Genomic DNA, 17,499 nt, shown 5'->3' with positions numbered 1-17,499 from the left:
CTCCTCCCCCCCCCTTAAAACGTTCCCTCCTCCTCCCCCCCCCCCCTTAAAACGTTCCCTCCTCCCCCCCCCTTAAAACGTTCCCTCCTCCCCCCCCCTTAAAACGTTCCCTCCTCCCCCCCCCTTAAAACGTTCCCTCCTCCTCCCCCCCCCTTAAAACGTTCCCTCCTCCTCCCCCCCCCTTAAAACGTTCCCTCCTCCACTCCTGCACCCCCCCCTCATCCAATCCCCCCCCTCATCCAATCCCCCCCCTCATCCAATCCCCCCCCTCATCCAATCCCCCCCCTCATCCAATCCCCCTACTTTCCATCATCGTCCTTGCTGCCCCCCATCCACCCTCCCCACCTGTTGCTCCCTTTTACACTCAGCCTTTAAATTTAGATATCTTTACCCTATCTTATAGGAATATATTTTTACTGTAACTGAAGCATCTTCTTGAAAGTTCATTGCTATTTTACCTGCTAATCCTTGATTTCTATACACTAAGGCCTGATTGTTTTGAGTTGCCTTCTTATTAGCTCTTATCAGTTGTGTATAATGAAACTTGAGATACCTAACACATTTAACAATGCTGTTAACTGCAAAGTGGATTTTTTTACTTGTCTTAAATGGTGATGTGAAAGGAGTGGGGAAGTTGTATTACTGATTAAGGAGAATGTCACAGCTGCTGTTAAGAGGACCCTTTGGAGGCACATCTAATGAGTCCATTAGTGTAGAACTCAGGAATCAGAAAGGTGCAATCACTACTGTTGGGCGACACTATAGGTGACACCCTAATAGCCAATGGGAGATTGAGGAACACGTGGGCAGATCATGAAAAATGTAAAAACAACAGGGTTATTGTGGTAGATTTTAACTTCTCCAGTGTTGACTTGGACTCCGTTCATGCCAAGGCTTAATTGGAGGGGGTGTTGGAGAATTAATCCACATTTGACACGTGGGAATCTTTTAAAAACATGTTCCTGTCAGGAGAAAGGTAATGAGGATGGCAAGATTTGGGAGCTCTGAATGACCAGAGACATTGAAAGTTTAATTAAGAAGTAAAATGGAGCAAATGTTAAGGTTCAGAAAAAGGAAATCAGGCAAGTCCCGTCATGAATATACAGGAAGCAGGAAAGAGCATAAAAGTAGGAATAAGGAAGGCTAAAAGCAGCCACGTCAAGTAGGATTAAGGAGAATCCCAAGGCATTTATATCTTTTTATTAGGAGCAAAAGGGTAGCTCTCAAAGACAAAAGGAACTTAGCAGTGGAGCCAGAGGAAGTGGGTGAGATCCTTAATGAAGACAAGTCATTCTGCTTTAACACATGTTTCATTAATATGAATTCACCGGAATGCAATTGACGAATTGAGGATACTGTTTCTAAAGAATGATTTTTCTATAATGCTGGATTGTACAACAATGCAAGAATTACCTGTACTTCACATTGGTCTTATCCAAGAAGGACATAGATAGTGATGAAATTTGGGAGGGGCATGTTGCTATGAAAGATGTGGTGGTATTGGATGTTTTGAAAAGCATTAAGGTAAAAAAGACCCCAGGTACTGATGGGACCTATCCCAGGATCCTGAGGGAGGCGAGCAAAGAATTTGTTGGCATTTTGACAGATTTTTGTTTCTTATTTAGCTAAGGTTAAAGTCCCTAAAGACTGTAGAATAGCCATTGTTTATTTTTATCAGAAGAGCTATTCTTAACATAATACAGGAGATTGTAGGCCAGTGAGCCTTATATCAGTGGTTGGCAAGTTATCAGAGAAAAATCTTAGGGACAGGATTTACTCACGTTTGGAAAGGACTGGACTTATCAGAGATAGTCGGCATGGCTTTATGTGGGGGAGGCCTTGTCTCTCATTTGTTTGAGTTTATTGAGGAAATGACAAGGCTGATTGAGGTAGGGCAGTGGATATTGTCTACACTGACTTTACTAAAGCATTTGATAAGGTCTGTCATAATAAATTGGTCCAGAAGATAGTCATATGGGATCCACAGTGAATTGGATTCAAAAGTTGGCTCGGTCATAGAAGACAAAGGATAGTTGTGGAGGTGTCTTTGTGACTAGTGATGTTCCATAAGGATCAGAACTTGTAATATTTGTAAATGGTTTGGATAAAAATATCGATCTGATTTATAAGTTTGCAGATGATACGAAAATTGTTGGAGTTGTTAAAGGTAGGCAAGATTTTCAAAGGATATTTTTCTAATGGCATTTTTCAAATGACAGCTGGAGTTTAATCTGGACAAGGGTGAGGTGATGCATTTTGGGAGGTCAAATGTATGAGGAAAGTATATAGTAAATGGCAGGGCTCTTAGGAGCATTGATATACGGAGTGATTTTGGGGCATAAGTCCATAGTTCTCTGAAAGGGGCAATGCAAGGTGTTAAAGTAGGAGCATGGCATGCTGTAGTGGGTCATTGGCCAAATGCAGGCAAATGGGGCTAGTTTAGTTTGAGAAATCTGGTCGGCATGGACGAAGTGGACTGAAGGGTTTATTTCCGTGCTGTATAGCTCTAGGACTTTGTCATGTGGCAGCTGTATAGAACTTTAGTTACGCTATATTTGGAATATTTTGTGTAGTTCTCATCGTCACACCATAGGCAGCATATGGACACTTTGGAGAGAGTGTTAAAGAGATTCACCAACATGTTGCCTGGATTAGAGTATATTAGTGATACAGCAGCATGAAAGAACCCAGGAAACCATGCCCCTCTGCCTAACACCCTTTGAGAAGTTAATTGTATATTCTGAGACGTAATGGTTTCTTGGCTATTTGAAAAGCTTCTGGAGAAGAGCAAACTATAAGATGGCCAACAGGTTAGCAGCTAAATGGGTGAGCACTTAGGTTGTGCCATGGGGAAGGGTCAGGTGTAAAACTTGGTCTTTTAAGGTGGGTCAGATTTTTGGTCCAGTGCAGTCAAGTCATGCAGGGTCATGGGAAGGTGGGGTAGCTGTTCAGATCATGGGGCTAGGTGTTATGTCTGTGCAAGGACCGGCCATGGGAAGGTGGAATGGGTGTTAGGTCCACTGCAGTCAAGGCAGGGCCTTGGGCAGATTGGTTGGGTCTTTGGTCCAGTGGTGGTGAGTTCATGGGGATTCCATTTGAGTGAGGTTGGTGTTGAATTTGTAACACGTATCCCGGGTATGTGGAGAGGAAAAGTTTATGGGTCAAATGCAGGTAAATCGGGCAAATTCAGTTGAGGAATGGAATACATGGGCGGGTTTCGCTGAAGGGCCTCTTTCTATACTGTGTGATTCTGTGACTTCATGGATCTTAGCTGACCAGATATCCTAAATAAATCGAGAACCATTGGTCAGCATTTGGATCATATCCCTCTATATCCTTCCTATTCATATTGTTGTCCCGTTCCTCCTCCTCCCCCCACACATCTCTCCCCCACCCCCCTCCCAACTGGGGGTGGGGTGGGTGGGTGTACAATTGTAATTGTACCAACCTCAACCACTTCTACAGGTAGCTCATTCCATACACACACCAATCTCTACATGAAAAATGTTGCCCCTTAAGTCCCTTTTAAATCTTTCCCTCTCACCTATGCCCTCTAGGTTTGGAATCATGATTTTATAAACCTCTGTGAGGTCACTCCTCGGCCTCTAAAGCTCCAGGGAAAATAGCCCCAGCTGATTAGCCTCTCCCTGTAGTTCATCCTAGCAATATCCTTGTAAATCTTTTATGAATCCTTTCAAGTTTCACAACATCCTTCCTACAGCAGGGAAACCAGAATTGCATGCAATATTCCAAAAGGGGCCTAACCAATGCCCTATACAGCTGCAACATGACCTCCCAACTTCTTTAATCAAAGCACTCTTCAATAAGCATACCAAACATCACCTTCACTATCCTCACAAGTGAGATGCCAGAAGACTGGAGGTTGGCAAACGTGGTGCCACTGTTTATGAAGGGTGGTAAGGACAAGCCAGGGAACTATAGACCAGTGAACCTGACCTCAGTGATGGGCAAGTTGTTGGAGGGAATCCTGAGGGACAGGATGTACATGTATTTGGAAAGGCATATACTGATAAGGGATAGTCAACATGGCTTTGTGCGTGGGAAGTCATGTCTCGCAAACTTGATTTTTGAAGAAGTAACAAAGAGGATTGATGAGGGCAGAGCGGTAGGTGTGATCAGTATGGAGTTCAGTAAGGCATTTGACAAGGTTTCCCATGGGAGACTGATTAGCAAGGTTAGATCTCATGGAACATAGGGGGAACTAGCCATTTGGATACAGAACTGGCTCAAAGGTAGAAAACTGAGTGTGGTGGTGGAGGGTTGTTTTTCAGACTGGAGGCCTGTGACCATTGGAGTGCCACAAGGATTGGTGCTGTCTACTTTTTTTGTCATTTATATAAATGATTTGGATGTGAGCATAAGAGGTACAGTTAGTAAGTTTGCAGATGACACCAAAATTGGAGGTGTAGTGGACAGCAAACAGGGTTACCTCAGATTACAACAGGATCTTGACCAAATGGGCTAATGGGCTGAGAAGTGGCAGATGGAGTTTAATTCAGATAAATGTGAGGTGCTGCATTTTGGGAAAGCAAATCTTAGCAGGACTTACACACTTAATGGTAAGGTCCTGGGGGTAGAGTCGCAGGTAGATAGAAGTTCCAACCTCCAATCTTCTGGCACCTCACTTGTGAGGATAGTGAAGGTGATGTTTGGTATGCTTAATGAAGAAGGCGTTTGGTATGCTTTCCGTTATTGGTCAGAATATTGAGTGCAGGAGTTGGGAGGTCATGTTGCAGCTGTACAGGGCATTGGTTAGGCCACTGTTGGAATATTGCATGCAATTTTGGTCTCCTTCCTATCGGAAAGATGTTGTGAAACTTGAAAGGGTTCAGAAAAGACTTACAAGGATGTTGCCAGGGTTGGAGGATTTGAGCTATAGGGAGAGGCTGAACAGGCTGGGGCTGTTTTCCCTGGAGCGTTGGATGCTGAGGGGTGACCTTATCGAGGTTTACAAATGATGACGGGCATGGATAGGATAAATAGGCAAAGTCTTTTCCCTGGGGTCGGGGAGTCCAGAACCAGAGAGCATAGGTTTAGGGTGAGAGGGGAAAGATATAAAAGAGACCTAAGAGGTAACATTTTCACTCAGAGGGTGGTATGTGTATAGAATGAGCTGTCAGAGGAAGTGGTGGAGGCTGGTTTTATGAGGCATTTGGATGGGTATATGAATAGGAAGGGTTTGGAGGGATATGGACCGGGTGCTGGCAGTTGTGACTAGATTGGTTGGGATATCTGGTCAGCATGGACGGGTTGGACCGAAGGGTCTGTTTCCATGCTGTACATCTCTTTGACTCTATGATTCTACCTGTGTCTCCACTTTCAAGGGACTATGAATCTGCACTGCATGGCTCTTTGTTCAGCAACATTCCCAGGACCTTACCATGAAGTGTCTATGTCCTGCCCTGATTTGCCTTTCCAAAATGCAACACCTTGCAATTATCTAAATTAAACTCCATTTGCCACTCATCAGCCAGTTAGACTGATCAAGATTCCATTGCGCATTCAGGTAGCCTTCTTCATTGTCCACTACACCTTGTCATCTGCAAATTTGCTAACTATATCTCCTATGTTCACATGTAAATGACTAAAAGCAATGGACCCAGCACTGATCCCTGTGGCACTTAACTTTACTAGCAGTCAACTGTGAGGCAATTTGACAAAGGCCTTACTGAAGTCCATATAGATCACATCCACCGCTCTGCCTTCATCAATGCTTTTTGTTAGCTCTTCAAAAAACTCGATTAAGTTAGTGAGACATGCTTTCCCACATACAAAGCCTATTGACTACACCAAATCAGTCCTTCTCTTTCCAAAAGCATGTAAACCCTATCCCTCAGGATTCCTTCCAACAACCTGCCCACTACCAACGTTAGGCTCACTGGTCTATGGTCCCTGGCTTTTCCTTGCCACCTTACTTAAGTACTAGCACCACCATTGCCAACCTCCAGTCTTCTGGCACGTCACCTGTGGCAATCAATACAAATATCTCAGCAAGGGGCCTAGCAATCAGTTCCCTAACTTCCCACAGAGTTCTAGGGTACACCTGATCAAGTCTGGGGGAATTATCCATGTTTATGCTTTATTAATCAATTTATATGGACATTTTTCAAGGTGTAGCTATTTATTTCCCCACTTTCTATATCTGCCATATTCTCTCCACAGTATAAAAACTCGTTTAGTAACCTCTCTTGTGTGGTTCCATACACAGGCAGTTTTGCTTATCTTTAAGGGACCCTAATCTCTCCCCAGTTACTCTTTTGTCTTTAATGGATTTGTAGAATTCCTTAACCCTAATTGTGAAAGCCACCTCATGTCCCCTTTTTGCCCTTCTGATTTCCCTCTTAAGAATACTCCCAATGCCTTTATACTCTTCTAGGTATTCACTCAGTCTCTGTTGTCTGTACCTCAAATACGCTTCCTTCTTCTTCTTGATCAAAACCTCAATTTCTCTAGTTAAAAATCACACAACACCAGGTTATAGTCCAGTAGGTTTAATTGGAAGCACACTAGCTTTCGGAGCGACGCTCCTTCATCAGGTGATAATCACCTGATGAAGGAGCGTCGCTCCGAAAGCTAGTGTTGGACTATAACCTGGTGTTGTGTGATTTTTAACTTTGTACACTCCAGTCCAACACTGGCATCTCCCAATCATCAACTTCTCTAGTCATTCAGCATTTCCTGCACCCTGTCAGCCTTACCCTTCACCCCGATAGGACCATACTGTCTTGGACTCTTATTACCTCATTTTTGAAGGCTTCCCTTTTTTTTAGCCTTTCCGAGGTAACTACTTAAGCTTAAGCGAGTCAGAGTCATAGAGATGTACAGCATGGAAACAGACCCTTTGAGTCACTCTCCTGAAGTCTCCCAACTGAAAGACAGAACTGGCAACTTTTTCAGAGGGCTCCAGATACCATGTGATTTCGATCTGCTGGTCACTTCCCATGGAGACAAAACTTCATGCAAATCCAGTCCAGCCTGTGCAATGACTGGCTTCCTTTCAGAAACTCTGGACTATTAAATTTGTTTTCATTGTGATGTCAAGAATGTGGAGCCTTGCATGATCCATGGTTTGAACAGAAAGCCTTGAACGACAGAGAGTCTGTTGTTCACTGTCAACACGCTGGTTGGGAAATTTCAGCTGCTGTTCACACTGATCACTGAGATTTCCTCCAATCACCAAATGGTTATGATCTAATGAAATCTGATTCTTTCCAAGTTTTGTTTGTTGAATAGCAAAAGAATGTGAAAAATTTAATATACTGTCTTGTGTAAGGCTAATTCTGATGAATGTCAGAATGAATTCTTAAGACTGACAAAAGGATGTCAAGTTAGTGTCTGGATTGCTTCATTTCATCATGTTCAGCAATATCTACCTTTTACAAAATAATCCCCATCTCTGTTTTTAAAACTTTTTTAAAAAAATTGGGCTATTACCTGAAGGTCGGCAGAATGTTCTTCTACTCCTGGGCATTTCCAGATCAATCAGGAATGATGTGATTGCACTGGAGAGGATGCCGAGGAGATTCACCAGGATAATGTTTGGGCAGAAGAGTCTTAGTTATGAAGTGTGTGGATGGACTGGAGTTATTTTGCATGGAGCAGAGAGGGGACATGATTGAGATCCATGACCCAAATGAAGGATGATACATTCAAAGTGTTGAGTTATCTCCTCCTGTTCCTATATCCTGCGATACTGACAATGATGCAATGGGTTTATATTCAACATACCATTAGTACAGAGTAACAAAACTATCACAGATGTCTACTGCACAGAAAAGGTCCTTCGACGAATCAAAGTCAAAAACAACCAGCTAAGTCTTCATTTGCCCCTTTTCCAGCACTTGGTGAACAGCCTTTTATAATAGCCCTTGGCATCACAAGTTTAGATCTATATTTTGTTTTAATGACATGAAGAATTTTGCCTCGATCATTCCTCCCTTACAGGAAGTGAGTTCCAGGTTGTCACCACCCGCTGGGTGAAAACGTTTTCCTCCTGTCTCTTCACCTCAAAGCTGTGCCCGCTTGGGATAGGGCAGTCTTTTCCTATCTCCCTAATCGATGCACCTCAATTTTAAGGAGACTACTCAACACTTTGAATGTATCGTCCTTCATTTGGATCGTGGTTGGAACTGGATCTCCATTCCATTTTCTCACTTTGCTTATATCCCTTGATACATTTATCTCCCATAAAATCTGTTAGTCTTCTCCTTCAACACTTCTTTTAGTCAGATCACTCAGCTGTTCTTGGGGTTAGTGTCAGATTGCATCTGCCCTTATTTGGGAAATGTGCTTTACAGTTTTCCTCCTGAATAACCCAGCATTAATGTTAATATTCTAACTCGTAGACTTGATTTCCTCCACCAGCCAAATAAGTATCACCCTTGAGAATCTCTACTATTTTAAATATTTTAATAGATTACAATTCAACTACACAAATACACCTAATTGTTTATCAATTTGAGCAACTTGCTGGCATAGCTTGACACTTGAAGCAACCGACCAATTCTTGTGAAGCTCTGTTCAAGGCCAGCAATTTCTTTCCTGAGATATACTACCAAGATTGCAGATCCTGAAGTGGGATCCTGTGTACAACTGAAATATTACTTCCTCCACATTATATTCTGACCCCCTTAAAACAAAGACCCACGTCCCCTTTGCTTTTTTATACCTGTGCCCCTTCAGCCCTTCCACAATTCTGAATCTTTACTTCTTGAAAAGAAAATTCAGATTTATCTGTCTAGAGTTTTACTTTGGAATGTTGCCCATAGGAACTGCACAGGAAGTTCAAACCTTAACTCTCTTTACATTTGAAAAGCAAGGCCTTTTTGGATCAGCAGTTTTAACTGGATTTTAGCTATGTCATACAAGTGAACAGTGTGTTTTGTAACTGACATGTCTGTTAGTAAGGTTGCAAATGTAAAATGTTGCTGAACAAATCTTACTGTACAGAGTTTTCTGGTGGGAGCCTGTTGTGATATTCTGGCACATTGGTTGATAGTTTATGTCGCAGCTGTGGTGGTGCCACAATTCATTGATTTACTTCTGAAGAGTTTTGAAAGACTTCCACTTCTACAACACTTTTTGACACCGCTGGGCAAAATGTTTTACAGCAAATTAATTACAGGTAATTCTGAAACTAGATGATTGTTATGTTGGAACCCCAACAGTTAGTTTGCATACAGCAAGTTCTCAAAAAGTGTTTATGATGACCATCATAAAATGGAATATAAAAGGAGAGTTGTTTTGCTGTATTTATATGGGCCATTATGCAGACCATTTCTTTACGCAGAGAATTGTGAATGCATGGAATGCGTTGCCAGTGGTGGTGGTGGAAGCAGATTCATTACAGACATTTAAGCGACTGCTGGACATGCACATGGACTGCATTGAATTGAGGGGTGCCTAGGTTAGGTTATTTTATTTTACATTAGTGTTAATCCTCAGCACAACATTGTGGACCGAAGGCCCTGTTCTGTGCTGTACTTTTCTATGTTCTATTAATGAGACCACATGTGGGATTCTGTGTTCAGTTTTGATGATCTTCCTTAAAATATAAGTCCATTAGATGCTGTTCAGAGAAGATTCACTCAGCTGAAATTTGGAATGGCAGGAATTATCTTATGAGGAAAGGTTGATTAGCTTGGGTCTACATCCACTGGACCTTAGAAGAATGAGACAGGATCTTGGAGTGAATACTGAAGAGATGTTTCCCCATTAGGGCAAGACTAGATTAGGGAACACAATTTAAGAATAAGGAGAAACTTTCTTCTCTGAGCTGCTGATTAGTTTTTGGGATACTCTTCTCAACAGAGTATGGTCATTGAGCATTTTTACAGCAGAGCTAGATGGATTGTTGACTAAGAAGTGAGTTGATGATTATCATTGAGTCAGACTTGTACAGCATAGAAACAGACCCTTCGATCCAACTAGTTCATGCCAAACATAATCCCAAACTAATCTAGTCTGACCTGCCTGCTGCTGGCCCATATCCCACTACCCTTTCCTTTTCATGTACTTAATCCAAATGTCTTTTCAACGTTGTAATTGTACCTGCATCCACCATTTCCTCAGGAAATTCGTTCCACATGACATTTTGAACAACTTGAGGATAGACAAGTCCCCCGGGCCTGACGGGATATATCCTAGGATTATGTGGGAAGCAAGAGAGGAAATTGCAGAACCGTTGGCAATGATCTTTTCGTCTTCACTGTCAACGGGGGTGGTACCAGGGGACTGGAGAGTGGCAAATGTTGTGCCCCTGTTCAAAAAAGGGAATAGGGATAACCCTGGGAATTACAGGCCAGTTAGTCTTACTTTGGTGGTAGGTAAAGTAATGGAAAGGGTACTGAGGGATAGGATTTATGAGTATCTGGAAAGACACTGCTTGATTAGGGACAGCCAGCACGGATTTGTGAAGGGTAGGTCTTGCCTTACAAGTCTTATTGAGTTTTTTGAGGAGGTGACCAAGCATGTGGATGAGGGTAGAGCAGTGGATGTAGTGTACGTGGATTTTAGTAAGGCATTTGATAAGGTTCCCCATGGTAGGCTTATGCGGAAAGTCAGGAGGCATGGGATAGAGGGAAATTTGGCCAGTTGGATAGAAAACTGGCTAACCGGTCGAAGTCAGAGAGTGGTGGTAGATGGTAAATATTCAGCCTGGAGCCCAGTTACAAGTGGAGTTCGGCAGGGATCAGTTCTGGGTCCTCTGCTGTTTGTAATTTTTATTAATGACTTAGAAGAAGGAGTCGAAGGGTGGGTCAGTAAATTTGCAGACGATACGAAGATTGGTGGAGTTGTGGATAGTGAGGAGGGCTGTTGTCAGCTGCAAAGGGACTTAGTTATGATGCAGAGCTGGGCTGAGGAGTGGCAGATGGAGTTCAACCCTGTCAAGTGTGAGCTTGTCCATTTTGGAAGGACAAATAAGAATGCGGAATACAGGGTTAACGGTAGGGTTCTTAGTAAGGTGGAGGAGCAGAGGGATCTTAGTGTCTATGTTCATAGCTGTTTGAAAGTTGCTACTCAGGGGGACAGAGCTTGTAAGAAGGCCTATGGTATATTAGCGTTCATTAGCAGAGGGATTGAATTCAAGAGTCGTGAAGTGATGTTGCTGCTGTACAGGACTTTGGTTAGGCAACATTTGGAGTACTGTGTGCAGTCCTGGTCGCCTCACTTTAGGAAAGATGTGGAAGCTTTGGAGAGGGTGCAGAGAAGATTTACCAGGATGTTGCCTGGAATGGAGAATAGGTCGTACGAGGATAGGTTGAGAGTGCTCGGCCTTTTCTCATTGGAATGGCAAAGGATGAGGGGTGACTTGATAGAGGTTTATAAGATGATCAGAGGAATAGATAGATTAGATATCAGAACTTTTTCCCCGGGTACAACAGAGTGTTACAAGGGGACATAAATTTAAGGTGAAGGGTGGAAGGTATAGGGGGGATGTCGGGGGTAGGTTCTTTACCCAGAGAGTGGTGGGGGGCATGGAATGCGCTGCCTGTGGGATTGGCAGAGTCAGAATCATTGGCGACCTTTAAGCGGCAATTGGATAGGTACATGGATGGGTGCTTAAACTAGGACAAATGTTCGGCACAACATCGTGGACTGAAGGGCCTGTTCTGTGCTGTATTGTTCTATGTTCTGTGTGAACCACCCTCTGTATAAAAAAAATTGCTACTCATGTATTTTTTAAGTCTTTCTCCTTACCTAAAAAAATGTGCCCCATCTTAGGAAAGGATAACTACCATTAACTCTATATATTCCCCTCATTATTTTACAAACTTCTCTAAATTCACTTCTTAATCTCCTATGTTCCATTGAAACTAGTCCCAGCCTCCCTTTATAACTCAAGCCTCACATTTTTGGATCATTGGAATCTCTTTTGGGGTAGAAGTGACCTGTGCAAGAAGGACAGATTGCATCTAAATTGGAAGGGGACTAATATACTGGCTGGGAGATTTGCTAGAGCTGCTCAGGAGGATTAGTTGAGAACAGAAGTGAGTCAAACAGTCAGGGCAAGCAGGGGCGAGGTAGGACTAATAAATTAAACTGTATGTATTTCAATGCAAGGGGCAATTACAGGGAAGGCAGATCAATTCAGGGCATGGTTAGGGACATGGGACGGGGATATCATAGCAATTAAAGAAACATGGCTCTGGGTTGGGCCGGACTGACAGCTTAATGTTCCAGGATACAAATACTACGGGAAGGATGGAAAGGGAGGCAAGAGAGGAGGGGGAGTGGCATTTTTGATAAAGGATAGCATTACAACTGTGCTGAGGGAGGATATTCCTGGAAGTACATGCCGGGGAGTTATTTGGGTGGAACTGAAAAATAAGAAACAGATAATCACCTTATTGGGATTGTATTATAGACCAACCCCCTAATAGTCAGAGGGAAATTGAGAAACAAACTTGTAAGGAGATCTCAATAAGAATAATAGGATGGTTCTGGTAGGGGATTTTAACTTTCCAAACATCGACTGGAACTACCACAGTGTTAAAGGTTTAGATGGCGAGGAATTTGATACAAGACAATTTTCTGATTCAGTATGTGGATGTACCTACTAGAGAAGGTGCAAAACTTGACCTACTCTTAGGAAATAAGGAAGGAAATAATGAGGTGACAGTTGGGGAGCGCTTTGGGGCCAGCGACCATAATTCCGTTAGATTTGAAACAGTGATGGAAAAGGATAGACCAGATCTAAAAGTTGAAGTTCTAAATTGGAGAAAGGCCAATTTTGACGGTATTAGGCAAGAACGTTCAAAAATTGATTGGAGGCAGATGTTCGCAGGTAAAGGAACAGCTGGAAAATGGGAAGCCTTCAGAAATGAGGTAACAAGAATCCAGAGAAAGTATATTCCTGTCAGGGTAAAAGGAAAGGCCGGTAGATATAGGGAATGATGAAAGAAATTGAGGGTTTGATTAAGAAAAAGAAGGAAGCGTTCGTCAGGTATAGACAGGATAGATCGAGTGAGAAGAGTATAAAGGAAGTAGGAGTATATTTAAGAGGGAAATCAGGAGGGCAAAAAGGGGACATGAGATAGCTTTGGCAAATAGAATTAAGGAGAATCCAAAGGGTTTTTACAAATACATTAAGGACAAAAGGATAACTAGGGAGAGAATAGGGCTCCTCAAAGATCAGAAAGGCGGCCTTTGTATAGAGTTGCAGAAAATGGGGGAGATACGAAATGAATATTTTGCATCAGTATTTACTGTGGAAGAGGATATGGAAGATATAGACATCTTGCAAAATGTGCAGATTACAGAGGACGAAGTGCTGGATGTCTTGAAACGCATAAATCCCCAGGATCTGATATGGTGTGCCCTTGAACTCTGTGGGAAGCTGGGGAAGTAATTGCTGGGCCTCTTGCTGAGATATTTGTATCATCAATCGTCACAAGTAAGATGCCAGAAGACTGGAGGTTGGCTAACGTGGTGCCACTTTTTAAGAAGGGTGGTAAGGACAAGCCAAAGAACTATAGACCAGTGAGCCTGACGTCAGTGGTGAGCAAGTTGTTGGAAGGGAATCCTGAGGGACAGGATGTACATGTATTTGGAAAGGCAAGGACTGATTAGGGATAGTCAACATGGCTTTCTTCATGGGAAATCATGTCTCACAAACTTGATTGAGTTTTTTGAAGAAGTAACAAAGAGGATTGATGAGGGCAGAGTGGTAGATGTGATCTATATAGACTTCAGTAAGACGTTCGACAAGGTTCCCCTTGGGTGACTGATTAGCAAGGTTAGATCACATAGAATACAGGGAGAACTAGCCATGTGAATACAGAACTGACTCAAAGGTAGAAGACATAGGGTGATGTTGGAGGGTTGTTTTTCGGACTGGAGGCCTGTGACCAGTGGAGTGCCACAAGGATTGATGCTGGGTCCTCTACTTTTTGTTATTTACATAAATGATTTGGATGCGAGCGTAAGAGGTACAGTTAGTAAGTTTGCAGATGACACCAAAATTGGAGGTGTAGTGGACAGCGAAGAGGGTTACTTCTGATTACAACAGGATCTTGACCAGATGGGCCAATGGGCTGAGAAGTGGCAGATGGAGTTTAATTCAGATAAATGCGAGGTGCTGCATTTTGGGAAAGCAAATTTTAGCAGGACTTATACACTTAATGTAAGGTCCTAAGGGGTGTTGCTGAACAAAGAGACCTTGGAGTGCAGGTTCATAGCTCCTTTAAAGTGGAGTTGCAGGTAGATAGGATAGTGAAGAAGGCATTTGGTATGTTTCTTTTATTGGTCAGAGTATTGAGTACAGGAGTTGGGAGGTCATGTTGCGGCTGTACAGGACATTGGTTAGGCCACTGTTGGAATGTTGCGTGCAATTCTGGTCTCTTTCTTATTGGAGAGATGTTGTGAAACTTGAATGGGTTCAGAAAAGACTTACAAGGATGTTGCCAGGGTTGGAGGATTTGAGCAGTCAGGAGATGTTGAACAGGCTGGGGCTGTTTTCCCTGGAGCATCGGATGCTGAGGGGAGACCTTATAGAGGTTCACAAAATTATGAGGGGCATGGATAGAATAAATAGGCAAAGTCTTTTTCCTGGGGTTGGGGAGTCCAGAACCAGAGAACATAGGTTTAGGGCCTGTTTCCAAGCTTTACATCTCTATGAATCTCTATACCTGGCAACATCCTGGTACATCTCTTCTGAACCCTCTCCAGCTAATAATATCCTTGTCGGGAAAATGTGTAAGTGTGGAGTTAAGATCACAATCAGACCATCACTGATGTTGTAGAATGACAGAGCAGGCCAGAGAGCTCTTCAGGTGCAGCAGTAGTTTTTCTTATTATTTGTTTGTGGGCGTCAATGACTGGCCAGCATTTATTGCCTGTCCCTAGTTGCCCTTGAGAAGATGATGGTATGCTGCCTTCTTGAACTGCTTCAAAGTGGGCATCCCCAAAACATTGACTTCTCCACCTCCTGGTGGTGTCTGGCTTGCTATGTTCTTCCAGCCTCCTGCTTGTCTTCTTGAACTGCTGCAAGGGGGGAGAATTCAGTGATGGTAACACCATTGAATGTTCAGGGGCAGTTGTTAGATTGTCTCTTATTGGTGATGGTCATAGCCTGACATTGTATGGTGGGAATGTTACTTGCCACTTGTCAGCCCAAATCTAAATATTGTCCGGACCTTGTTGCATTTGAATGTGGATTGCTTTGGTGTCTGAGGAATCGTGAACAGTGCTGAACATGGTGCAATCATTGGCAAACTTTCAAACTTCTCACCTTATGATGTAGGGAAGGTCATTGATGAAGCAGCTGAAGATGGTTGGGCCTAGGGCACTCCCCTGAGGAACTCCTGCAGAGATATCCTGGAGCTGAGATGACAGATCTCCAATAACAACAACCATCTACCTATGTGGTAGGTATGACTTCAACCAGTGCAGATCTTGCCCCCGATACCCATTGATGTTGAATGTAACATTGATGTCAAGGGCCGTCACTCTCACATAATTTCTGGAATTCTGCTCTTTTGTCCATAGTTTGTACCAAGGCAAATGTCCATCCCTCTGAACCAGGAGGTCAGAGTTCAAGTCCCACCTGTTCCAGAGGTACAGAATAATACCTGTAAACAAGTGGTTTAGAAAATATCTCCAAGCAGCTCAGTTGGCTGATTAACTTTGTTATTCTAGTTCATATGTTTGTATTAACCATTTCATGATGCAGATTTAGAGATATTGATCAGGAGACTGAAAATGACTCACTTGCTCTTCAAGACATTGATGTGGGATCCTTTACATCCACCTGGGAAGATGTACAAGGTCTTAGTTCAGTATCAAGCACCTCTGTCAGTGTGACACTGTCGGCATTACACTGGATTGTCAGCCTTGATTTATTTACAGATGGTCTGGAGTGTTACTTGAATTGTCAACTTTCTGATTGGGTTGAATGTACTACCACCTGAGCAATGGCAAGTCAGCAAGAGGGAAAACTCAGACTTCCTTCAGGCAGATGTTTTGTGACTTGGACTATGTTCCCTGAAAGGGAATGAGAATTATGAGAACTCAGAAAGACTTTGAATAGGCAATTGGATTTGTATTTGAACAAAACTCATTTGTGGACTACTGGGGAAAAGCTGGGGTGTGGGCTGACATTGGACACTTTCGAGGGGCTAGCGCAGATATCATAGGATGAATGACTCCTTTGAAATTTTACCTGAAATGACAATGTACAGCTTTGCTGTAGAAACGTAGTCATTATTTTTTCCAAATGGAGTAATTTTTTTCTTCTCGAAATGTATTTATTGGCCTGACCCATTGTGGCCTGTAGGTCACATTTTCAACCTGTGCCAAGCCTACAATTGATCCACCCGGGTAATGTAGCTCTGTTTGTTTAGTCCAAAACTATGGAACAGGGAAAAATTTATTTGGGTTAAAAAAATTACTGTCCAAGGCGAGCCAAAGCTAGAGCCCTCACTGGATTTTTGTTGCCTCCCTTTCCTACTTTAAAGGTTACTATTCCTGTGGATTATTACTCCTCTTTTGCAGGCTAGACGTACTCTGTTATGGAGGGATTTTAGAGTTTTTGATGGAACTTGTTTTCTGGGCCTGTGGATTTGGGTTGTTCACTCACTAAATTTCTGCACTGTTTAGTGGAGACAATTTATGAATGTTGATGTTTATAGATCAGTAGTTGTAAGCTGAAGCTTTTTTTGAGGAAATTGGCTACAAAATAAATGATTAATGAGATAAAGAACAAACATTGCTTTAAGTCATTTCTTAAACTGGAGCATGTGGTTAGCATAAGTCTGATTGAAGCATAAAATTCTTTGGCAAAGCATCTATTCTTTAAAACGTCATTCCTCCAATTTTTTCCGTTGTTTTGTCTGGTATGTATTCTAATGAACTATAATTAGCAGATGATCCCATTTAAGTCAGTATTCAAACAAGGCAACGAGGAGTGGCACTGACAATCTATGTAATTAGTTTCAATGAGAGCGTAAATTGGGGTGGTGACTGACTCTTACCAACTTGGAAGAGCCAGATACAGTATATAGCTGAAGTGTGCTGACAGTCACACAACATGCTGAAAAGGCAATGTTCAGTTTTGTTTCTGTTACTTCCTTTGGTTTTCATCAGTCCTTTGGTTTTCTAATGCTTAATGCTTCTAACTATTTAAAAATACTTTAAAAATGACTGTATTCTTGTCTATTAGATTTCCTGGGTCAGACAGCAACATTATATTTGTATTGTGGTCTTAAACTTACAAAGCTTCTGCAGTTTATATATGTATTCTAGAACACAGTAATACAGAGCCATATAAGGCAATATTAATCAGCTAACTGAAAGATTGGTCAGAAAGAGAGAGACTGAGTTGGCTAGGGAGGGAATTCCAGAGCCTTTGGCCTGACCACTGAAATAGGAAAAGCTTGGGTTTGGAATTTAGATGGGCGCAGATATGAAAGACAGGTGTTCACAGGACAGAAGAGGGCCATTCAGCCCATCAAGTTTGTGCCAGTCAAAAAAAATGAC

General features: G+C 42.5%; 1 protein-coding gene across 4 annotated transcripts in view; it reads left to right on the top strand.

Annotated features, from left to right (window-relative positions):
- The window catches only part of LOC140453977 (mothers against decapentaplegic homolog 4-like), a 138,712-nt gene that overhangs the window by 11,065 nt on the left and 110,148 nt on the right, over positions 1 to 17,499 (top strand). For 2 of the 4 annotated variants that reach the window (XM_072548867.1, XM_072548864.1), the window contains exon 2: positions 15,266 to 15,389. The exons of 1 other annotated variant lie outside the window; for it this stretch is intronic. The gene's annotated coding sequence lies outside the window, so the exon portion shown is untranslated. Of the gene's footprint in view, positions 1 to 15,265; positions 15,390 to 15,510; positions 15,580 to 17,499 lie in introns of all 4 variants that reach the window. One more of the 4 variants, XM_072548866.1, reaches the window with a different exon arrangement.

Source organism: Chiloscyllium punctatum, chromosome 28 (genome assembly GCF_047496795.1).
Source record: "Chiloscyllium punctatum isolate Juve2018m chromosome 28, sChiPun1.3, whole genome shotgun sequence".
Lineage (NCBI taxonomy): Eukaryota > Metazoa > Chordata > Chondrichthyes > Orectolobiformes > Hemiscylliidae > Chiloscyllium > Chiloscyllium punctatum.
This window is presented reverse-complemented; position numbering and strand designations above follow the sequence as displayed.